At 45.7% G+C, this 25,840-nt stretch overlaps 1 pseudogene; it reads left to right on the top strand.

Annotated features, from left to right (window-relative positions):
- The first annotated feature begins 1,352 nt into the window (after nucleotides 1–1,352).
- LOC125507031 lies at nucleotides 1,353–7,692 on the top strand (annotated as a pseudogene).
- Nucleotides 7,693–25,840: the final 18,148 nt, after the last annotated feature.

Here is a 25,840-nt window from a genome sequence, read left to right on the forward strand (position 1 = left end):
AGCCACGGAAAAAGAAAACTCAAGCAAAAACCTCAGAAAATCAAAAGAAAAGGAAAGGGCCAAAAATCAGGTTGTGACACATGTCTAACCAGTGTTATTGTTAATCTAATGCCTCCAGTAACATGATGCAATTAAACTGTGTTACAAATGGTACTCCTGCTATTTTCCCCAGTAGGATAAGTAAGTTGCTTCTTTACGTTGCCGAGTGTCTTGGTGTCCCCACTGTCCTATGCCCTTAAACCAACTCTTTAGGTGTTGTTGATCTACTGTATCTAGATTTCACGGAGCTGGCAGAATTCCGAACAGGCTCTTACTCCCTCTAGTTATCTAAAATGTCTTATATTAATTTACAGAGGGAGTATAAGGTATATACCTTCTCGGAATAATTTGTTTATCTAGTACAAGAAAAATGTAGTATTTGTTCTTAAAATTTAGAAAACGTTAAAGCATGGATCACAACGATTCATCGACAGTTCCTGGCATCAACGGAGAATTAAGAGAATCTCAGTTGATTGAGAATTAGCAAAAAAATGAATAATTTTTCAACCGGTTTTTTGTGGCCCCGGTAGTATGGGCTAATTTCAGGGCTCTTCTGATTTTCGTTTACGTTCGCTGGCCTAATTCTTTGTTTAACTATCAAATTTCGTCATCGCGCAATATAGCGTACTGACATCATTCCAACGTGGCTATGATTTTTTATCATCATAATTTCCAGTGACTAGCTGACATGGTAACCGACGATTAAGCAATAGCTCCTTCTCCACTTCCAAACGAGGAGCCAAGAAATGGCCATGGCAATCACAAGACGTCGTGTCATAAACCAAAATCCTTTCTAGTTTATAGCTTTTAAAAAAAGAATATACCCCAGCCTCTGCATCTGGATGATGCATGCGGAGATGTCGCAAAAATTTACAGCTGAAGATAGACCATTGAAGTTCTTGTTGCCCAACACAATTATATTTCTGTCAACATGATTTTGTTTACGAACCCTCGCAGATCTCCAACACATCGGCACGATCTCTCATGCTTGTTGCAACGTTTGCAGCTCAGAATTTAAATTAAAGTGCCACTTGCAAGCATATGGTTGTTTGACATATCACTTGTGAATGCCAAAGAACCAAATACCAACATTGCATCTGCTCCAGTAAACTACTGATTGTTTGTTAAATGAATACCACGGAACTATTCCATTCTAGGTCCATTTGGGCAGCTGGTTCTATCTGTCACCTCACATTCTTTTGTCAGATTTGCACTGTTTGAATCGAATTTACATTTAGTGAAACATTCTCACATGAGATGAAAGTAAATTGGGGTGCAAATTAGATTAACTTTGGAAAGATTTGATGATGTGAACTGAAGGTTCCAAGAACGACAAGATGCTGGCGGCGCTGCGGGACTGGAAGATCGCGTCGGCGTACGAGACGTTCCCGTGGGAGAAGAAGATGAAGGAGCTGCTGCCGGTGCCAGAGTGTCAAACAGATTAGGGTTTGGAACAATGCTCGATACCCTTGGTGGGTACGGCTGTCATATATTTATAAGAGGGAACCGTACAAATACCGGTTATATTACAACAAGTATATCTAATATATACTTAGTCTAACACCCTCCCTCAATCTTAACTATGTCCTGAAACACTCAGAAGGTTAAGATTGCGACGACATCCTTCAAAAGAAGGCAAGGGCAAGGGTTTAGTGAAAATATCAGCAAGCTGATCCTTCGAAGAAACAAACTTAATCTGAAGGAGCTTCTGAGCAACACGTTCCCTCACAAAATGATAGTTAACTTCGATGTGCTTCGTTCGGGCATGAAATACTGGATTGGATTAAAGGTATGTTGCACAAATGTTATCACACCAAAGAACAGGTGGCTGAGTTGGGGAGACCTTCAACTCTCGAAGCAATTACTGCACCCACATGATCTCAACTATGGCATTAGCAACAGCTTTGTACTCAGCTTCGGTACTACTCCGAGACACCATAGTTTGCTTGCGAGCTTGCCAGGCGATCAAGTTAGGCCCAGAGAACACAGCATGTTCCCCCGTGGATCGCCGATCATCAGGACAACCAGCCCAGTCGGCATCAGAAAATGCTGAGATCAGTCCAGAACACTCAGGCTGAAGATGGAGACCATATGAACTAGTGTGACGAACATAGTGCAAGATGCGCTTAACAGCTGACCAGTGAGAATCACGTGGTGTATGAAGATACTGGCACACACGGTTAACTGCAAATGATATGTCTGGTTGAGTAATGAGCAAGTACTGCAGTCCACCCACAATGCTGCGGTACTCTGTGGCATCCTCAGGAGAAAGCAAGTCACCAGCAAGAGCTGTCAGTTTGTCTGTAGCAGACATGGGAGTCATAGCAGACTTGCACTGCAACATACCGACACGACGCAGGAGATCCTGAGAGTACTTCTTCTGAGTAAGAGTCAAGCCACCATCAGAATGAAGAACCTCTAGGCCCAGAAAATAATGCAGTCTCCCAAGATCCTTAACAGCAAACTCAGCACCAAGACAGGACACAAGCCGATCTGTAGCAGAAGCAGACGAACTGACAAGGATGATGTCATCAACATAGACCAGAATGTACATAGTCACCTTGGGTCGCTGTAGAATAAACAGAGACGTGTCTGCTGTAGAAGGAACAAACCCATGCGCACAAAGAGCAGCACCAAGATGGGCATGCCACGCACGTGGGGCCTGCTTCAAACCATAGAGAGCTTTGACAAGGCGACACAAATGATGTGGCTGAGCAGGGTCAACAAAACCTGGCGGCTGACGCATATAAACCTCTTCGTCCAGAACTCCATGGAGAAAGTCATTCTGAACATCAAGTTGTCGAAGCGACCATCCGTGAGTAACAACCAAAGAGAGAAGAACATGAATAGTAGTTGGTTTAATAACAGGACTGAATGTGTCTTCATAATCAATGACATACCGTTGTTTGAATCCCTTGGCAACCAGGCGTGCCTTGTACCTCTCAATGGAGCCATCGACATGTTTCTTCACCTTGAATACCCATTTAGATTCAATGATATTAACACCAGATGGAGGTGGAACAAGACGCCAAGTGTTGTTTCTTTGAAGGGTATGAATCTCCTGCTCCATCGCAGCACGCCAATGTGGGGTGCCAAGCGCTGCTTGAAAATGTCGTGGTTCAGTCGTAGGGTCAGCCTCAGCATGTGCCACATAGGCCACAAGCCACGCGACAGTGCCGTCAGTGCGCTTCTTCGGTTGGAAGCTGCCACTTTTGCTGCGAGTATGGGGACGCAGGACGACAGGCGGAGGTGGCGCTGGAGCTGCCATACCAGAGGAGCCACTATCCATCAACGGCGAGGAGGACGCACCGGCGGGCGAGTCAACAGGCGCATCCGGTGGCACGGTTAGGGTCGGTGAAGACAGACCGGGCGTGACCGGCGTCAACGGACCAGGCGACGAAGACTCGGTGACCTGCGAGACCTCCGGCTCAGGGGAGAGCGCCGCGGGTCCAGCCGGCCTGGCCGACAGCTCCGCAGGTTCGGCCGGCCCAGGCGACAGCGAGGCCGCTGGCCCTAGCGAATCGGTCACCCCATTGGATCCTCGTGCATGGGGCATGCACGCGTGATTGACGTCGGGGTCAAGCGGGGTAGTGGCGGGGGCAGCCTCGTCGAGCGCCTCATCCGGCATAACAGCAACTGGCCCAGTTGTGGCCATATCATCATCCAGAAGCTCAAGTCGAGCGCCTCGTCTAGTCCCTGCACCATGGTTAGGCAACAACAGAGGAGAATATGCAGCATCCACAAATTGATTAGGCAAAACTGGAAAAGAGTGCAACTCGCTGACGGGAGTATCGGTGGGTGATGTGAGCGTGGAAAACGGGAAGACAGTCTCATCGAACACAACATCACGAGAAATGTAAACACGATTTGACGGGATGTGAAGACACTTGTAACCTTTGTGGAGAGGACTGTACCCAAGAAACACATATTGTTTAGATCGATACTCAAGTTTATGCTTATTGTACGGATGAAGATGCGGCCAACACGCACAGCCGAACACTTTAAGGAGGGAGTAATCTGGAGTTTCATTAAGCAACACTTCGAGCGGAGACTTCATGTGAAGGCGTCGTGTGGGAATCCTGTTTATAAAAAAACAGGCAGTAACAAAAGCATCGCTCCAGAACCGAAACGGGATAGAGGCATGTGCAAGAAGTGTCAGGCCAGTTTCAACTATGTGACGGTGTTTGCGCTCGGCTGCACCGTTCTACTGATGTGTATGAGGACAAGACACATGATGTGAGATGCCAAGCTTCTGAAAGAAGGTGTTAAGGTTATGATACTCACCCCCCCCCCCGCCCCCCAGTCTGACTGAACATGGATAATTTTGTGCTTAAGAAATCGTTCAACATGTGCTTGAAATTGCATAAAGACATGAAACACATCAGATTTGCGCTTAATAAGATAAATCCAAGTAAAGCGACTGAAAGCATCGATGAAACTGACATAATAGTTGTGACCACTAACAGAAGTTTGGGCATAGCCCCACACGTCTGAAAACACAAGTTCAAGAGGAGCCGTGACAACATGACTGATACAGAAAAAGGCAACTGATGACTCTTGCCTTGTTAACAAGCATCACACACTAGAAACTCCTTATTATTCAACTCAACGGGAAGATGATGGCGATGAAGCACATGGTGCACAATGGGAGTAGCGGGGTGGCCAAGGCGAGAGTGCCACTGCGATGACGACACCCGAACACCACTGAAAACTTGAGAGACTCATGGCACATCAAGTGTGTATAAGCCATCGCGAGCTCGACCACTAAGAAGAACGTCCCTCGTGCCCCGGTCCTTAACAAAAAATGGAAAGGGTGAAACTCAACAAACACATTGTTGTCACGAGTTAATTTAGGAACCGAGAGTAAACTACGTGTGACTGACAGAACACAAAGGACATCAAGCAGACACAATGTTTTAGTGGTACATGAAAGAAGAGATGCCTGACCAACATGTGAGATGGGCATACCTGATCCATTGGTCGTGCGGACCTGATCATGACTGGTGTAGGGCTGGCGAGTGGCCAGCTTGTCAAGCTGACTCGTCAAATGGTCCGTAGCGCCCGTATCAATGTACCAGGCAGGATCCACCGAGTATGAAGGAGTGAACCCGGGATCCGGTGTAGTGAGAGCAGCTTGCTTCTCATTGCCCTTCCCATTGTTCCCAATGCCAAGAAAATCTCGTTTAAAGTGACGATGGCAGCGAGACGCCAAGTGCCCCTCGATGCCGCAAGTTGACACTCAACCCCACCACCACATGCCTCGCAGTGGAGCCGCTTGCGACCAGCTGTCGGAGGTGGAGCGGGCGGACGGGGCTGGTTGCCTGAGGTCGGCGGCGCCTTCTGCTTGGCACCGCGGGAGCCCCCGCGGAGAGCAGCGTTCGCAGAAGGGCCCTCCGTGTAGACGCCAACGGAGCGGCAAGCAGCGAGCCTCTGTTCTGTGTTGAGAAGGCGTGCATAGAGATCGCGAGGCGGCATCGGTGTGTCACATCCATTAATGTTTTCAATGAGAGAATCATAGTCCTGATCAAGCCCATTGAGAATGAACGAAGTGAACTCCTCGTCACGAAGAGGCTTCCAAATAGACGACAGTGTATCAGCCAAACTTTTGACCTTGTTGAAGAAGGCCGTGACGGAGAGGTCATTTTTCTTGACCTCACCCAGCTGGTTACGAATGGCAGAGGAACGGGCCACCGACTGCGAGGAAAAGCTGGAGTCGAGCGTGGCCCATGCATCCCTCGACGTCGCGGAAAAGACCACCATGCCGGCCACGGAGGGTGTGGGCGAGGACTGAATGGCACCCAGAATAGCTTGATCCTGAGCGATCCACTGACGATGAGAAGGGTTGGACACCTTGACGGAGCCACCAGCAGCCGAGGGCACCGGAACCATGGCCGGGGACACGGCAGCGTACCATCGACATACCCCTCAAGGTAGTGACTACGCATCAGCGGCAACACCTGAGCGCGCCACAGGAGGTAGTTCTCAGCAGAGAGCTTCACCGTCACCAGGTGAGCGAAGTGGAAAGGTCCTGGTTCAGCCACCGATGCGGAGAGCTGCGAGTCGTATGTCGGAGGAGCACTGTACGGAATCAGCGCATTGGCCGACGGAGACGTACGGTAGTGTTGATGAAGACCGTAGGGCGGTGTAGGAGGTACGCCGTAGAGCTGCAGCGACGTGACATGCGGCACAGAGGCAGCGTAGGGCGCGCCATACGGCGCCTCGTAGGGCACCGTGGAGGACGAAGCATACGGTGCCGGCGCGACATACGGTGACGACGGCGTGACGTACGGCGCTGGATATGGCCCACCGTACGGCACCTGGACGGGAGTGTCACGAGGGACTGAGGCCAGCGGCGCAGCAGAGTTCGCAGCGGCGCCGTAAGGCAGCTACGCAGGGGCGCGATCCCGATCCTGCATGGGGGCACCGTAGCCAGCGTTGACGGCTACCAGGGATGGATAGCATCGATCCTGCATGTGGGCAACGTATGCCAGGGATGGGTCGCTGCGATCCTGCATGGGAGCACCGTACGCGAGCGATGGATTTCTGGATGGCTGCGCGGGATCAAAGGCGTGCGACGCCATGGCGGCATCGCGGGCGATCTAAGGCGCGGGCGATCGGGGCGCTGGAGGACGCGACCCTGATGCGGACGGACGAGCCCAGGCGAGCGGGGTAGACGCCATGAACAGTGATTCCATCGCCAGGGTTGACGGAGGCGGCGCGGCGGCGAAGACCGACGTGGCGGCGGCAGAGGAAATGGAAGCACGGCGCGGACCGAACGCATCATCTGATACCATGTCAAACAGATTAGGGTTTGGAACAATTCCTGTCATTACTGCTACTGCCCAAGGCCACGGACGGCACCCACACCCGCTACAACACGTTCGACGACACCCTCACCCGCGCCGACGCCTGGCTCGCCTCGTCCCGTGCCTCCGGCGTCCCCGTCGAGCTCGCCAGCGTACAGACGGAGGCGCTGCTCACCAAGATCTCCGGCGAGACAGCGGTGTCCACGGTGAACATGGGGTCCCTGTCCGACCTGGCCAACATGTCCAACGTCAGCCTGTACGGGTTCGAGGACTACCACGGCGTGGACATCGGCATGGTGCGCGCGGTGCGGCTGTGGTACGCGCCGTCAGGCCCCGGCGGCGAGATGGCGGTGGAGATCGCGCTGCGGCAGGGGGACACTAGGCTCGGCTTCGCCATCAGCCGGACCGAGGAGGGGTTCATCTACGTGTCATCGGTGGCGGACGAGAGCACGCCGGGTGTGGCGTCGACTCGGTCGGGGCTGCTCGAGCTGCACCGGGCGGCGAAGCGGGCGGGCAGGCTGCTGGTGGTGTCGAGGGTGGGAGGGGAGAAGGTGCTGTCGTGGATGGTCTCCACCGCCGGCGACGTCAGGTGCTACGACACCGTGCCGCTGAGCCAGAAGCTTTTGCTGCACCGCCACGCGCTCCGCCCCATCATGCTGCACTTCCTCACGTGGGACGAGGGCGCCCTCGCCCTGCCCCCGCCGCCAGCGCCGCCGCTGCTCATGCTGTCGTCCGAAGGCGACGAGGAGGAGATCGATGGTGACGGGCCGGAGATCACGGCCGGCAAGGGGGCAAGGGCTCGTCCATTAGGTTCCAGAACATTGGACTCCCGGATAGCTGGCTGTGAATGAATCCATGGATTCAGAGCGGACCTGCTGGCTATACATCAGTCAGTCGTGTAATACTGACAGTGCATCTCGTTTTCTCTACTTCTAATGGACGAGTTGGTTGAATAGTCCTGGTTTATTTTCGTCCAGTTTATTTTTGTCTGGTTTATTTTTGTCTCACCTCCCACCACCCCTTTCATGCTAAAACCGAATCACGTCTGATACTCCTTCCATTTATTCGTAATGTATTTATGTGAAAAAATCAATTATGATTAATCTATAATCAATCTCTGAAAAATCAAATATAAATTAATCAACTATACCATAAGTTCTTCAATCACATTAAATAATATTTCCATACTTCTCAAAAATTACATTAATTAACGTTTCCATACCTTGCCCAAAATATTAATTAATGCGATTGAGGAACTTATGGTATAGTTGATTAATTTAGATTTGATTTTTCAGAGATTGATTAGAGATTCTTCGGTACACACGTAAAAAGGGAAGAAAAGAAAAAGGAAAACAAACCAGGAAAAGGAAACATATGCATGGACGTCAATCCCCTTCATCTCTCCCGCTCTCTTTCCTTTCCTAGGATGTAGCCACCGATTTTCTCCCTTGCTCATGTTCTCCTTAAAGAGGTGGACATTGAGAGGCAACAAGCGTGGTAGGCCGGATCCTCCTGACCTTGCAGTCCTTCTCCGATGCCGTTCCTGCATAATCCAACGCCCTCCTCCTCCCAGTGCCGCACCTGCGTCATTGGAGGTTGTGTGCGAGCTGGCCGCCGTCCCCGAGTATCTTCAACAGGTTGTGTGTTGCTTCCAGATAACACAATTCGTGGAAGAGTTACAGAGAAGTGAGGGTTGGGGAGAACTAGCATCGCACCATCGCCAATCTGTTGGATGACATGCAGCACAACCATGCCATCGAGCCACCATAGCCGCTCCTTCCAGTAGGCAATGAGGTTTGGTCGACGGCAGGGGTAACAGTTGTGCGTGCTTGCTTGTTGTTATTCTCGAGGTGGATAGGTCATGCCATGAGCCCTCCTCCACACATGGCGCAGCTTCCTCCGATCTCGCCCATCCTCGAATCCCTGCTGGCAGGTGATGCTGCTTCCTTACCTCAACGAGTCAAAACTGAAGGCATCCACTTCTTGTGGTAAGAACCGATCTCATGTATTGCCATTTTTATAAGTTTCTTGATGCGAATCATAGCAAGAATATTGTGTTCTTCCTATTTGTTTGATTAGTTCCAAAACAGAAGCAATTCTATCGTGACGATTTCAAATGTTTCTTGTAGAAATTTAGCATAGTACTAAAGCAACTGAATTAGCATTTTATCACAACCGCGGGCTAATTATGAAATAAAAGCCAATGTGAAGAAGAAGAAGAAGAAGAAGAAGAAGAAGAAGAAGAAGAAGAAGAAGAAGAAGAAGAAGAAGAAGAAGAAGAAGAAGAAGAAGAAGAAGAAGAAGACGAAGAAGAAGAAGAAGACGAAGAAGGAGAAGGAGAAGGAGAAGAAGAAGAAGAAGAAGAAGGAGCAGAAGGAGAAGGAGAAGAAGGAGAAGGAGAAGGAGAAGAAGAAGGAGGAGAATCAGAAGAAGGAGAAGGAGAAGAAGGAGAAGAAGGAGAAGAAGAAGAGGAGAAGGAGAAGAAGAAGAAGAAGAAGAAGAAGAAGAAGAAGAAGAAGAAGAAGAAGAAGAGGAAGAAGAAGAAGGGGGGAGGGCTCTCTTCCCCTCTCTCCCGGTGGCGCCAGAACGCCATCGAGGCAATCATTGTGTGACAGTGATCTACTCCAACAACTTCGTCATCTTCATCAACACCTCCATCACCTTCCCTTCATCTACATTCAGCGGTCCACTCTCCTGCAACCCATTGTACCCTCTACTTGAACATGGTGATTTATGCTTTGCCATCCTATAATGTTTGAGTAGATTTTTTTTGTCCTATGGGTGATTGGTGAATTGCTATGGTTGGTTTAAATTGCTTGTGGCTATGTTGTTGTCCTTTGGTGCCCATCATATGAGTGCACATGTGGATCACACCTTAGGGTTAGTTGTATGTTGATAGGACTACGCATTGGAGGGCAAGAGTGACAGAAGCTTCTTCCTAACATAGAAATTGATTCATACAGGATTGAAGGGGGGCCAATATATCTTAATGCTATGGTTGGGTTTTACCTTAATGAACTTTAGTAGTTGCGGATGCTTTCTAATTGTTCCAATCATAAGTGCATAGAATTCTAGATAAGGGACGGGATGCTAGCAGTGGCCTCTCCCACATAAAACTTGCTATCGGTCTAGTAACTTAGTCAATTGCTTAGGGACAATTCCACAAATCCTACCACCACTTCCCCACACTCGCTATACTAACCTAATTGTTCTTTTAGTAAAACAACACCTAACTTTTATTTTCATGTTATTTATTATCTTGCAAACCTATCCCTTTATACCTACAAAGTACTTCTAGTTTTATTCTTGTTCTAGGTAAAGCGAACATTAAGTGTGCGTAGAGTTGTATCGATGGTCGATAACTTGAAGGGAATATTAATTCTACCTTTAACTCCTCGTTGGTTCGAAAGTCTTACTTATCGAGAAAGACTAAAATTGATCCCCTATACTTATGGATTATCACCGATCTTGGTTGATTCAAGGGTCAATTGTTTGTTTGTAGATGCTGCACTTGTTGAGGAGCTAGCCCTTCCAACTCAAGACATTGATGCAACTACACATGTAGTTGTTGGAGGAGCTAAGATGACCCATTCTAAAACGGTGGCCCAATTATCCCGGTGGACACAGGGTTTTGCCTTCCAGCAAGATGTGAAAGTGCTTCCTCTGGGTTGCTATGACTTGATTATTGGTGCTGATTAGTTGGAGGATCATAGTCCTATGTGGGTTGACTAGTACAAGCGTTGGATGCGATTGACTCATCAAGGGCATCACATCACATGGGTGGTGTTCATGACAAGCCACATGCCTCATGTTACTTGGTATAGCTTCAAGGTCTATACCTAAAAAGGCTTTCGCCCCGCTTTTATATATAAAGCAAACCAAGAGAGCCACAAGGTCTAACAAGATTCACATCGCACACACACACACACATGTAGCATACAGACAAGGTTCAAGAGGGTTTTGCTAAGAGAACAACTTCAAGGTCCATTACGCCAAGAAGTAGTTCAACTAGGAGTGAATTCTTAACCAGGAACAGGATCTTTGCACCATGGAATTAACAGAAATCACCGCAAAACTAGTTCCACTAGCAATGCAGCAGGTCTTGGATGAGCTTAGTGATTTGTTCTAGGAACCTACATCCCTACCACCCTTCCCCGGCTACCCCATAATCATTAAATTACATTGGTTCTAGGTTCACATAATATCAATGTACGACCGTATAGTTACAACCCACAACAATATTCAAAGACAAATCAAAGAGATGATGTGCAATGGTACCATTCGATTGAGCTCTAGTCCACTTACATTGACAGTCTTACTTGTGCGCAAGAAGGATGCATTGTGGAGGTTTTGTATTGATTGTTTGCAACTTAATGCAGTTACGGTAGCAAACATCCAATGCCAATTGGTGATGAGTTGCTTGAAGAACTCTCTGGGGCGGTGCTACCTCTTTTAGCACTGCGTTGGTTTTCCTCGAAGAGGAAGGGATGATGCAGTAAAGTAGCATAAGTATTTCCCTCAGTTTTTGAGAACCAAGGTATCAATCCAGTAGGAGGCTATGCGCGAGTCCCTCGTACCAGCACAAAACAAATAAATCCTCATAACCAACGCAAATCGGGGTTGTCAATCCCTATAGGGCCACTTATGAGAGTGAGATCTGATAGATATGATAAGATAATATTTTTGGTATTTTTATGATAAAGATGCAAAGTAAAATAAAGGCAAAGTAAATAGCAAAGCAGATAACTAAGTAGTAGGAAATTGATATGATAAAGATAGACCCGGGGGCCATAGTTTTCACTACTGGCTTCTCTCAAGAGCATAAGTATTCTATGGTGGGTGAACAAATTACTGTTGAGCAATTGATAGAATTGAGCATAGTTATGAGAATATCTAGGTATGATCATGTATATAGGCATCATGTCCGAGACAAGTAGACTGACTCCTGCCTACATCTACTACTATTACTCCACTCACCGACCGCTATCCAGCATGCATCTAGAGTATTAAGTAAAAACAGAGTAACGCCTTAAGCAAGATGACATGATGTAGAGGGATAGACTCATGAAATATGAAGAAAACCCCATCTTGTTATCCTCGATGGCAACAATACAATATGTGCCTTGGTGCCCTTACTATCACCGGGAAAGGACACCGCAAGATTGAACCCAAAGCTAAGCACTTCTCCCATTGCAAGAAAGATCAATCTAGTAGGCCAAACCAAACTGATAATTCGAAGAGACTTGCAAAGATAACCAATCATACATAAAAGAGTTCAGAGAAGATTCAAATATTATTCATAGGTAGGCTTGATCATAAACCCACAATTCATCAGTCTCAACAAACACACCGCAAAAAGAAGATTACATCGAATAGATATCCACAAGAGAGGGGGAGAACATTGTATTGAGATCCAAAAAGAGAGAAGAAGCCACCTAGCTACTAACTATGGACCCGTAGGTCTGAAGTAAACTACTCACACTTCATCGGAGAGGCTATGTTGTTGATGTAGAAGCCCTCCATGATCGATGCCCCCTCCGGCGGAGCTCCGGAACAGGCCCCAAGATGGGATCTCGTGGATACAGAAAGTTGCAGCGGTGGAATTAGGTTTTTGGCTCCGTATCTGATCGTTTGGGGGTACGTGGGTATATATAGGAGGAAGAAGTACGTCAGTGGAGCAACAGGGGGCCACGAGGGTGGAGGGCGCGCCTGGTAGGGTAGGGCGCGCCCCCCCTACCTCGTGGCCTCCTGTTACGTGCCTTGGCGTAGGGTCCAAGTCTCCTGAGTTGTATTCGATGAGAAAATCACGTTCCCGAAGGTTTCATTCCGTTTGGACTCCGTTTGATATTCCTTTTCTTCAAAACCCTAAAACAGGCAAAAAACAACAATTTTGGGCTGGGCCTCTGGTTAATAGGTTAGTCCCAAATATAATATAAAAGTGGATAATAAAGCCCAATAATGTCCAAAATAGTAGATAATATAGCATGGAGCAATCAGAAATTATAGATACGTTGGAGACGTATCAAGCATCCCCAAGCTTAATTCCTGCTCGTCCTCGAGTAGGTAAATGATAAAAACAGAATTTTTGATGCGGAATGCTATTGGGCATAATTTTAATGTAATTCTTCTTAATTGTGGTATGAATATTCAGATCCAAAAGATTCAAGACAAAAGTTCATGTTGACATAGAAAATAATAATACTTCAAGCATAATAACAAAGCAATTATGTCTTCTCAAAATAACATGGCTAAAGAAAGTTATCCCTACAAAATCATATAGTCTGGCTATGCTCTATCTTCACCACACAAAATATTTAAATCATGCACAACCCTGATGACAAGCCAAGAAATTGTTTCATACTTTTGACATTCTCAAAACTTTTTCAATTTTCACGCAATACATGAGCGTGAGCCATGGATATAGCACTATAGGTGGAATAGAGTGGTGGTTGTGGAGAAGACAAAAAGGGAGAAGATAGTCTCACATCAACTAGGCGTATCAATGGGCTATGGAGATGCCCATCAATAGATATCAATGTGAGTGAGTAGGGATTGCCATGCAACGGATGCACTAGAGCTATAAGTATATGAAAGCTCAAAAAGAAACTGAGTGGGTGTGCATCCAACAGGCTATGAAGACCTAGGGCAATTTGAGGAAGCCCATCACTGGAATATACAAGCCAAGTTCTATAATGAAAGATTCCCACTAGTATATGAAAGTGATAACATGAGAGACTCTCTACTATGAAGATCATGGTGCTACTTTGAAGCACAAGTGTGGTAAAAGGATAGTAACATTGTCCCTTCTCTCTTTTTCTCTCATTTTTTTATTTGGGCCTTTTCTCTTTTTTTATGGCCTCTTTTCTTTCTCTCTTTTTTATTTGGGCTTCTTTGGCCTCTTTTATTTATTTTTCATCCGGAGTCTCATCCCGACTTGTGGGGGAATCATAGTCTCCATCATCCTTTCCTCACTGGGACAATGCTCTAATAATGATGATCATCACACTTTTATTTTTCTTACAACTCAACAATTACAACTCAATACTTAGAACAAAATATGACTCTATGTGAATGCCTCCGGCGGTGTACCGGGATATGCAATGACTCATGAATGACATGTATGAAAGAATTATGAATGGTGGCTTTGCAACAAATACGATGTCAACTACATGATCATGCTAAGCAATATGAGAATGATGGAGTGTGTCATAAACGGAATGGTGGAAAGTTGCATGGCAATATATCTCGGAATGGCTATGGAAATGCCATAATAGGTAGGTATGGTGGCTGTTTTGAGGAAGGTATATGGTAGGTGTATGATACCGGCGAAAGGTGCGCGGTATTAGAGAGGTTAGCAAAGGTGGAAGGGTGACAGTGCGTATAATCCATGGACTCAACATTAGTCATAAAGAACTCATATACTTATTGCAAAAATGTACAAGTTATCAAAGCAAAGTATTACACGCATGCTCCTAGGGGGATAGATTGATAGGAAAAGACCATCGCTCGTCCCCGACCGCCACTCATAAGGAAGACAATCAATAAATAAATCATGCTCCGACTTCATCACATAACGGTTCACCATGCATGCATGCTACGGGAATCACAAACTTCAACACAATTATTTCTCAAATTCACAACTACTCAACTAGCATGACTTTAATATCACAAATTTTCTTAGTATTCAACATACTCATAAGAAAGTTTTATTATTAATCTTGCATACCAAGCATATTAGGATTTTAAGCAAATTACCATTCTATTTAAGACTCTCAAAATAATCTAAGTGAAGCATGAGAGATCGATAGTTTCTATAAAACAAATCCACCACCGTGCTCTAAAAGATATAAGTGAAGCACTAGAGAAAAATTATATAACTCAAAAGATATAAGCGAAGCACATAGAGTATTCTAACTAATTCCAAATCATGTATGGCTCTCTCAAAAGGTGTGTACAGCAAGGATGATTGTGTTAAACTAACAAGCAAAGACTCTAATCATACAAGACGCTCCAAGCAAAACACATATCATGTGGTAAATAAAAATATAGCTCCAAGTAAAGGTACCGATAGAAGTAGACGAAAGAGGGGATGCCTTCCGGGGCATCCCGAAGCTTTGGCTTTTAGGTGTCCTTAGATTATCTTGAGGGTGCCATGGGCATACCCAAGGTTAGGCTCTTGCCACTCCTTGTTCCATAATCCATCAAATCTTTACCCAAAACTTGAAAACTTCACAACACAAAACTTAAAGTAGAAAATCTCGTGAGCTCCGTTAGCGAAGGAAAACAAAAGACCACTTCAAAGTACTGTAATGAACTTATTATTTATTTATATGAGTGTTATACCTACTGTATTCCAACTTCTCTATGGTTTATAAACTATTTTACTAGCCATAGATTCATCAAAATAAGCAAACAACACACGAAAAACAGAATCTGTCAAAAACAGGACAGTCTTTAGTAATTTGTATCTAGCGCAAGATATGGAACCCCAAAAATTCTAAAATAAATTTCTGGACGTGAGGAATTTATCTATTAGTCATCTTCAAAAATAATTAATTAAATATAACTCTCCAAATAAAAATGACAGCAGTTCTCGTGAGCGGTAAAGTTTCTGTTTTTTTTCAACAAGACTTTCCCCAAGTCTTCCCAATGGTTCTACTTGGCACAAACACTAATTAAACACAAAAAAACACAAGGAAAACAGAGGCTAGATAATTTATTTATTACTAAACAGGATAAAAAAATCAAGGAATAAAAATAAAATTGGGTTGCCTCCCAACAAGCACTATCGTTTAACGCCCCTAGCTAGGCATAACAAGCAAGAATAGATCTAGGTATTGCCATATTTGGTAGGCAATCCATAAGAGACTCTCATAATACATTCATAAGTTAATTTAATTTTCTTTCTAGGAAAGTGTTCCATGCCTTTCCTTAATGGAAATTGGAATCTAATATTTCCTTCATATCAATAATTGCACCAATCGTTCTAAGTAAAGGTCCACCAAGAATAATAGGACATGAAGGATTCCAATCTATGTCAAGAACAATAAAATCTACGGGCACATAATTCCTATTTGCAACAATAAGAACATCATTAATTCTTCCCATAGGTTTCTTAATAGTGGAATCCGCAAGGTGCAAATTTAGAGAGCAATCATCAAAATCACGGAAACCTAACAAATCACACAAAGTCATTGGAATCGTGGAAACACTAGCACCAAAATCACATAAAGCATAGAATTAATTATCTTTAATTTTAATTTTAATAGTTGGCTCCCACTCATCATAAAGTTTTCTAGGGATAGAAACTTCCAATTCAAGTTTTTCTTCATAAGATTGCATCAAGGCATCAACGATATGTTTAGTAAACGCTTTATTTTGACTATAAGCATGAGGAGAATTTAGCACGGATTGCAACAAGGAAATACAATCAATCAAAGAGCAATTTTCATAGTTAAATTCCTTGAAATCCATTAGTGGGTTTAGCAACATCTAGGGTTTTAATTTCTTCAATCCCACTTTTATCAAATTTAGCATCAAGATCAAAAGATTCAGAATTCTTGGAATGCCTTCTAGGTAAAGGTGGATCATATTCAGTCCCATCATTATCAAGATTCATATTGCAAAACAAATATTTAATAGGGGACACATCAATAACTTTTAGATCTTCATCATAATTTTCATAGGAACTAGAAGAACACGCTTTTATAAAGGCATCTTTCTTAGCATGGATCCTAGCGGTTCTTTCTTTGCACTCATCAATGGAAATTCTCATGGCTTTGAGAGACTCATTGATATTATGCTTAGGTGGAATAGATCTAAGTTTCAAAGAATCAACATCAAGAGCAATTCTATCAATGTTCCTAGCCAAATCATCAATCTTAAGAAATTTTTCTTCAATCATAGCATTAAAATTCTTTTGCGAAGTAATAAATTCTTTAATATTAGAATAAAAATTAGAGGGCATCTTATTATGATTTCCATAAGAATTTTTGTAGGAATTACCATAATTATTAGAGGGATTACTAGGATAAGGCCTAGGGTTGAAATTTCCTCTATACGTGTTATTACCAAAATTGTTCCTACCAACAAAATTCACATCCATAGATTCATTATTATTTTCAATCAAAGTAGACAAGGGAATATCATTAGGATCAGAAGAAACACTCTTATTAGCAAATAATTTCATAAGTTCATCCATCTTTCCACTCAAAACATTAATTTCTTCTATCGCATGCACCTTTTTATTAGTAGATCTTTCATTATGCCATTGAGAATAATTAACCATAATTTTATCTAGGAGTTTAGTAGCTTCTCTTAAAGTGATTTCCATAAAATTGCCTCCCGCGGCCGAATCTAAAAGATTTCTAGAAGCAAAATTCAATCCAGCCTAAAAGTTTTGTATAATCATCCACAAATTTAAACCATGAGTAGGGCAATTACGTATCATTAATTTCATTCTCTCCCAAGCTTGTGCAACATGTTCATGATCAAGTTGCTTAAAATTCAAAATATCGTTTCTAAGAGAGATGATCTTAGCGGGAGGAAAATACTTAGAGATAAAAACATCTTTGCACTTATTCCATGAATCAATACTATTTTTAGGCAAAGACGAAAAGCAAGCTTTAGCACGATCTCTAAGCGAAAAAGGAAATAGCTTCAATTTAACAATATCATTATCCACATCTTTCTTCTTTTGCATGTCACACAAATCAACGAAGCTATTTAGATGGGTAGCGGCATCTTCACTAGGAAGGTCGGAGAACGGATCTTTCATAACAAGATTCAGCAAAGCAGCATTAATTTCACAAGATTCAGCATTGGTAAGAGGAGCAATCGGAGTGCTAATAAAATCATTGTTGTTGGTATTGGTGAAGTCACAAAATTTAGTATTATCTTCAGTCATCGTGACAAGCAAGAAAACTAACACACAAGCAAGCAAAAAGCAAGCGGACAAAAAGAGGCAAATAGAGGGAGGATAGATAGAGAGAGAGGGCGAATAAACGGCAAGGGTGAAGTGGGGGGAGAGGAAAACGAGAGGAAAATGGCAAATAATGTAATGCGGGAGATAAGGGTATGTGATGGGTACTTGGTATGTTGACTTTTGCGTAGACCTCCCCGGCAACGGCGCCAGAAATCCTTCTTGCTACCTCTTTTAGCACTGCGTTGGTTTTCCCCGAAGAGGAAGGGATGATGCAGCAAAGTGTTGGAGAATGTAGCAGAATTTAAAATTTTCTACGCATCACCAAGATCAATCTATGGAGTCTTCTAGCAACGAGAGGAAAGGAGTGCATCTACATACCCTTGTAGATCGCGAGCGGAAGCGTTCAAGAGAACGGGGTTGATGGAGTCGTACTCGTCGTGATCCAAATCACTGATGACCGAGCGCCGAACGGACGGCACCTCCGCGTTCAACACACGTACGGTTGGGAAGGCACCTCCTCCTTCTTGATCCAGCAAGGGGGAAGGAGAGGTTGATGGAGATCCAGCAGCACGACGGCGTGGTGGTGGAAGCAGCGGGATCTCGGCAGGGCTTCGCCAAGCTCTAACAAGAGGGAGAGGTGTTACGGGGGAAAGAGGGAGGCGCCAGGGGCTTGGTGTAACGCCCCGGATATAACTTTCCCAATTTGTACTCCAACTCTTGTCGTTTCTGGCGTTAAGTTATATTTATTTCCTCGGGTTCGGGTTTTGTCTCCGTGTGTTGTTGTCGTTGTCTTGCATCTCATATCATGTCATCATGTGCATTGCATTTGCATATGTGTTCGTCTCATGCATTCGAGCATTTTCCCCGTTGTCCGTTTTGCATTCCGGCGCTTCGTTCTTCTCCGGTGGTCATTTCTACCTTTCTTTCGTGTGTGGGGGTTAAACGTTTCCAGATTGGACCGAGACTTGCCAAGCGGCCTTGGTTTACTACCGGTAGACCGCCTGTCAAGTTTCGTGTCATTTGGACTTCGTTTGATACTCCAACAGTTAACCGAGGGACCGAAAAGGCCTCGTGTGTGTTGCAGCCCAACACCCCTCCAATTTGGCCCAAAACCCACCTAACTCTGCTCCATCATCTAGAGCGTTCGATCACGATCGCGTGGCCGAAAACCGCACCTCATTTGGACTCTCCTAGCTCCCTCTATGCCTATAAATAGACCCCCCCCATTCCAAATCCTGGGTCTCCTCCCCCGAAACCCTAGCCCCTCTCCTCCTCTGACCGCCGGACAAAAATCTGGACGGCCGGACATTGTCCACTCCGCCGCCAGCCATCCACGAACCGCCACATGGCGCCGCGTGCCCACATCGCCGCCGCACCCCGCGCGGGCCCGCTCGGCCCGTCCCCGGCCCCCCGGGCCCAACCGCCGCCACCCGCCTCCTCGCGCCCGGCCGGGGCTCCCCGCCGCCCGGCCGAAGCTCCTCGCCGCCCGGCCGCTCCCCGCCGCTGCTCGCCGCACGGCCGCCGCCGCCTCTCCGCCCGACGCTCTGCAGCGCGGCCCCGCCGCCCGACGCGTCGCCGGCCGCCGCCCCGTCGCGCTGCCCGCGCCGCCCGGCCTCGCCTCTCCCTCGTCTTGCCGGCGACGAGCCGGCCTCGCCGGAGCTACAGTACCCCGCCGGGTTCCTCGGGAGGCGCACCCGATCTGGATCCGGTTCGCAGCTACAGTAACCCTAGATCCCGCGAGGTGTTTTTATTTCTAAGTCCTAGAATTCTTGATCCAAGTTGCCATGTTCGAGACTCTGTAACTTTGCATCCGTAGCTCCGATTCATTTATATAGCATATCAAAATGTTCAACTCAGAGAGTACATCATTTCATTCCATTGCATCATTTTCATTTGAGCTCATCTTGATGCCCGAAATGCTGTTAGAAGAGGGCTTCATGAGTTAATTGTCAGATCTGCTAGTTCATCTTAGACTTTTGTCATTTTTGCCATGATTGTTGTGTGCATGATATGCCTGTGAGTCGTTCATATGTTTTGTTAAGCATCTTGTTATATTTCCAGAGGTGCAACCCATGCATTTTTAGGATGTGTGTGGTGACTTGTGCAAGCTTGCAAAGTGAGGCAGCCGGTAAATCTGTTTTCAGGGACTTAGTAGTTTTCACAAAGTCTGGGATTGTTTAGTTCATGATGCCATATGTTCATGCTTTTTCCTAGTGATCCGTGCCTCTTTTGAGGATGACCAGTAAAGGAGTTTTGTAATATTGTTATGCTCAATCCATCCATGTCTTTTTTTTGCAATTATGGAGCACCCTAGCTTGAGTCAATCGAGCTCTACTTTTGCTTCGTTGTGAATCTGGGCAGATCGTCAACTTGTTTGCGATTTTGCCGATATTATTGTAGTTGATCCGTGCATGCTATGCCATTGTTCTTGCCATGTCTAGATTGTATTTTGTGCCTTCTTTATGGCTGTATGATTGTGTTGCCATGACTTGCACCGTAGTGAGTGCATCGAGCTCGTAAACATGCCTTCGTGAGTTATGTTTCAGCATGTCCCAGTTTTCACTAAGTCTGAAAACTGATTATGTTTTTGCTATGTTCGTGTGCTTGTTAGTATATTTTGTGATCCCTTTTGGCTCAAGGTCACTAAGGGACTTTTGTTAAGCTTGTTGATTCGCTCCATGCCATGTCTTTCCTTGTCATGTTCAGGTCCTGTAGCATGTTGTTTTGTTGCTCCGAAGAGGGCTATATGATCTGAAATTCCAGACAAGTGTTAATTTCACTAAGTCTGAGATCTGTTTTACCATTTGCGTTTTTGCCATGCTTGTTTGAACCTCCTAATGGATGAATTGGCTGTGGCTCAGTGCTAGACTTTTGTTAAGCATCTTGTGTGCATCCCTGACATGTATTTTTTTGTCATGTTTGGGTGCTGTAGCATGTTCATTTCATTGCATTTAGATGCCTACTTGCTGTAAATCACAGACCGGTGTCATATTTGAATCGCTTGCCATTTCCAAACCGTAACTCCGATTCCGGCGTTCTTTATATAGTTTTCAAGCGATTTCATCTCATCTTTCCAGTGGCACCCTTGGAATTCCAAGTTGAGGCCAGGTTCATGCATTTCCTGTCATATCTTGCATTTTGCATCCCGCATAGCGTATCATCTTTGCATCGTGTTGCTTGGTCTTGCACGTGGTTGATTGTATCCTTGTTGCTTGTTTGTCTTGTTTGGGTAGAGCCGGGAGACGAGTTCGCTAACGAGGAGCCCGTTGAGTTTGCTCTTGAGGATCCTGTCAACTCTCACAACTGTGCAGGCAAGATGATCATACCCTCGAAATCACTACTATCTTTGCTATGCTAGTTTGCTCGCTCTTTGCTATGCCAATGCTACGATGTCTACCATTTGCTTGTCAGCCTCCCAAATTACCATGTCAAACCTCTAACCCACCATTGTCCTAGCAAACCGTTGATTGGCTATGTTACCGCTTTGCTCAGCCCCTCTTATAGCGTTGCTAGTTGCAGGTGAAGATTGGAGGCCGTTCCTTGTTGGAACATTTATTTACTTGTTGGGATATCATTATATTGCTATGTTGTCTTAATGCATCTATATACTTGGTAAAGGGTGGAAGGCTCGGCCTCTCGCCTAGTGTTTTGTTCCACTCTTGCCGCCCTAGTTTCCGTCATATCGGTGTTATGTTCCCGGATTTTGCGTTCCTTACGCGGTTGGGTTATAATGGGAACCCCTTGATATTTCGCCTTGATTAAAGCTTTTCCAGCAATACCCAACCTTGGTTTTACCATTTGTCACCTAGCCCTTTTCTTTCCCTTGGGTTCTGCAGACTCAAGGGTCATCTTATTTTAACCCCCCCGGGCCAGTGCTCCTCTGAGTGTTGGTCCACCTGTCAGCTACCGGTGGCCACCAGGGGCAACTCTAGGCTGGCCTACCCGTACCTAGGACAATCTGAGTGTGCCCTGAGAAAGAGATATGTGCAGCTCCTATCGGGATTTGTCAGCACATTCGGGCGGTGTTGCTGGTCTTGTTTTAACCTGTCGAAGTGTCTTGAATTACCGAGATACCGAGTCTGATCGGACCGTCTTGGGAGGAGGTCTATTCCTTCGTTGACCGTGAGAGCTTGTCATGGGCTAAGTTGGGACTCCCCTGCAGGGATTGAACTTTCGAAAGCCGTGCCCGCGGTTATATGGGCAGATGGGAATTTGTTAATGTCCGGTTGTAGATAACTTGAACCTTAATTAATTAAAATGAATCAACTGAGTGTGTTACCGTGATGGCCTCTTCTCGGCGGAGTCCGGGAAGTGGACACGGTGTTGGAGTAATGTTTGCGCAGGTCTCTCTAGTTTCTCGCTCGTGCTTTGCCTCCTCTTCTCGCTCTCTTTTGCGAATAAGTTAGCCACCATACTTGCTAGTCGCTTGCTGCAGCTCCACTCATATTTACCTTGCCTTACCTATAAGCTCAAATAGTCTTGATCGCGAGGGTGCGAGATTGCTGAGTCCCTGTGGCTCACAGATTACTATTACACCAGATGCAGGGCCTGATGATTCCGCTCCAGGTGACGCGTATGAGCTCAAGTGGGAGTTCGACGAAGACTCTCAACGATACTATGTTTCCTTTCCCGATGATCAGTAGTGGTGCCCAGTTGGGGGTGATTGGGACCGTGTCGCATGTTGGGTTCTCTTTTATTTTGGCGCCGTAGTCGGGCCATGAGTGTTTGGATGATGTAATGTTATTTATGTACTTGATTGACGTGGCGAGTGTAAGCCAACTATGTTCTCCCCTTTATTATTCATATTACATGGGATGTTGTGAAGATTGCCTAACTTGCGACATATGCCTTCAATGCGATTATGTCTCTAAGTCGTGCCTCGACACGTGGGAGCTATAGTCGCATCGAGGGTGGTGTGACAAGTTGGTAATCAGAGCCTTCCCCGACCTTAGGAGCCACATTGCTTGATCGTTTTTAGCGGCCGAGTTGTGTCTAGAAAAATGTTTTGAGTCATTTAGGAATTATATATCGGAGAGATTAGGAATTATTTTTACTTCCCAGTCTCCTCATCGCTCTGGTAAGGCATCCGGACGTAGAGTTTTGACTCTTCTCTTCTCAAATTTCACTAAAAAAAATTGGATCACGCGGGTATCTTGGAATCGTTCCGATGGCTTTATGATGAGAACATTGTCTTGGTGCCTCCTGTCAAGGGTTTAGTGGAAGTGTCCCGGGGAGTTGAGCTCTGAGGTGTTGTCATCATAATTTTATCGTTGCAATTCTGGAATACCTGAGTCTAGTACGCCGACATCGAAAATCTCTTTTATGCAGTTCGTTGGTGAGATAACCTCGACGCCACCCAGTACTGGGGCGGGAGTTCGGGAGTATCGCCATAACTTGTATAACGGATGCTTTTCGAAGGTTGAGGTAGATGGTTTCCAAAGTTTTTCTTGGTCATGTGTTGCAGGATGGATACAGCTGGATGTAGGATTTGCTAGTTTGGGTGAGATATTATGCTTCCCCTGTATCCCCAACACCTGATTGCATAACCGGAAAGGTTCGGGAGTTTCATAGGTGGGAATTCTAGTAGCTCTAGTTCTTCTTCCACAGATATTGGTTTGAGATTGGGATTTCTTACCGATTATTCGTTCTTGATCCGTACCTTGTTGATTTATTTCTCTACCTTAATTCTACGTGGCTTCTCAAATTATGGATATGTGACCATTTGAAGAGGAATGCATTCTTTCATTTTGTTCGGATGTGAAGACTATATGTTGCAATTTTCATTCCGTTGGATTCAGCTTCAATATTTATCTGTCAATGTGCTAATGGTGGTCAACCTCTTCAGGATGGCTCCTCCAACGCGCACGACTCCGAATCATGATCCGCCACCACCTCCACCTCCTCCAGAGGCATGGCAAGCTGTGATGGCCACAACCAATGCAAACACACAGCTGATCATGCAAATTCTTCAAGAGCGCAATCAAGGCAGTCAAGGGAATCAAGGCAGCAATCAGAGTCACTTTGCTACACTCAACCAGTTCCTTGCTAACGGGCCAAAGGCTTTCAGCAATTGTGTTGAGGCAACCGATGATGATGATTGGCTTGTGGATCTGGGTAAGCATTTCGAGTGCAGTAACGTCAGGCCTGAGGACTTTGTTAAGTTCGCTTCCTTCCAACTCAAAGATCAAGCTGCAGAGTGGTTCCAGCAGTACAAGGACTCCAGAGGTGGACGTGTTATCACTTGGGATGATTTTCGTCGAGATTTCCGAGCTCATCATATTCCCCAGAGCGTGGTTGAAAGCAAGCGTGAGGAATTCCGCAATCTGAAGCAAGGCCCTTTGTCTGTCTATGACTACAACAAGTTGTTCCAGAAGCTCGCCCGCTTTGCCAAGCAGGACGTCCCTGATGAGAAGAGCATGATTTATCAGTTCAGGGGTGGTCTCAGAGAAGATATTCAGCTCGCTCTTGTTCTTTTCGAGCCCTTGAGATACGATGAGTTCTACAACATGGCACTGAAGTAAGAGGCTGCTCAGTTGAGGTGTGATGCTTCCAAGAAGCGAGTCAGAGATGTTACTCCTTCTTCCTCTACTCAAGTGGCCAAGCAGCAGAAGTTTTGGCTTCCTCCTCCTCCGTTCCGTCAGCCGTATCAGCAGAAGAGCAAAGGTGGCAGTGGTTCTTCCCACCCACCCAACCCTGGCTTTCAGAACAAGACTTCGTCTCAAGCTCCAAGATCGAGTGCTCCGTATCACCGTCCGCTTTCAGAGGTCACGTGCAACAAGTGCCAACAGAAGGGTCACTATGCCAACAAGTGTCTCAACCAGAGGCGTCTTCCTCCTCCTCCTTCTGTCAGATCGGCAAGTACAGCTGTGGTCAAGCATAACCCCAAGCATGCCAAGGTTAATTTGATGAATGCAGCTCAGGCAGAGGACTCGTCAGATGTGATCATGGGTAACCTTCCTGTTAATGATATTCCTGCAAAAGTTCTTTTTGACACTGGTGCATCGCATTGCTTCATCTCGAGACCATTTACAAATAGGCATGATTTGGTTTCGCAAGTTTTGCCTAGTCCTTTAGCAGTTGTTTTTCCCGGTAAGCGCATGCAGGCTAACTCCATCGTTCCGGATGTTTCTATCACTTTGGGTGACTACAAGTTCTTGGCTTCTCCAACGGTTCTTGGTGACTCGGATATTGATCTTATTCTCGGAATGGACTGGCTTTCTAAGCACAAGGCTCAGCTTCATTATGCAGCCAGGCAGATTCAATTGACTCATTCGTCTGAGGATGTAATTGTCTTTGCCGCTCGTGATGATACTATTCGTCTGTTTTCTCTCAATGAGAAGGGTGAATTGGATGCTATCTCTCAAATTCCAGTCGTTTGCGAATATCAAGACGTCTTTCCAGAAGAGCTCCCAGGAATGCCTCCGCACCGGCCAGTTGAATTCGTTATTGATCTTGAGCCTGGCACGGAACCTGTGTGCAAACGTCCTTACAAGCTCAGACCTGAAGAGTTGAAGGAGCTGAAGAAGCAACTCGATGAGCAAGAAAGAATGGGTCTCATCCGGCCTAGTTCTTCTCCATGGGGTTGTGGTGTTCTTTTTGTGAAGAAGGATGGAACGGACCGACTTTGTGTTGATTACCGTCCAGTGAACAAGAAGACCATCAAGAACAAATACCCACTTCCCAACATCATTGAGCTGTTCGAACAACTCAAAGGTGCCAAAGTATTCTCCAAGCTTGATCTCCGTATGGGTTATCACCAGATTCGCATTCGTGAAGAAGATATTCCCAAGACAGCATTCAGAACAAGCTTTGGTTCATATGAATACACTGTCATGTCTTTTGGCCTCGCCAACGCTCCTCCGACGTTCTCTCGCATGATGAACTTCATCTTCAATGCCTACACCAATGACTTCGTTTTGGTCTATCTCGACGACATTCTGGTTTTCTCCAAGAACAAGGAAGATCATGCCAAGCACTTGCGTTTGGTTCTTGATAAGCTCAGGGAACATCAGTTCTACGCCAAGTTCTCCAAGTGTGAATTTTGGCTCGATGAGGTTCTTTATCTTGGTCA

The sequence above is a fragment of the Triticum urartu genome, chromosome 5, assembly GCF_003073215.2.
Source record: "Triticum urartu cultivar G1812 chromosome 5, Tu2.1, whole genome shotgun sequence".
NCBI classification, from domain to species: Eukaryota; Viridiplantae; Streptophyta; class Magnoliopsida; order Poales; family Poaceae; genus Triticum; species Triticum urartu.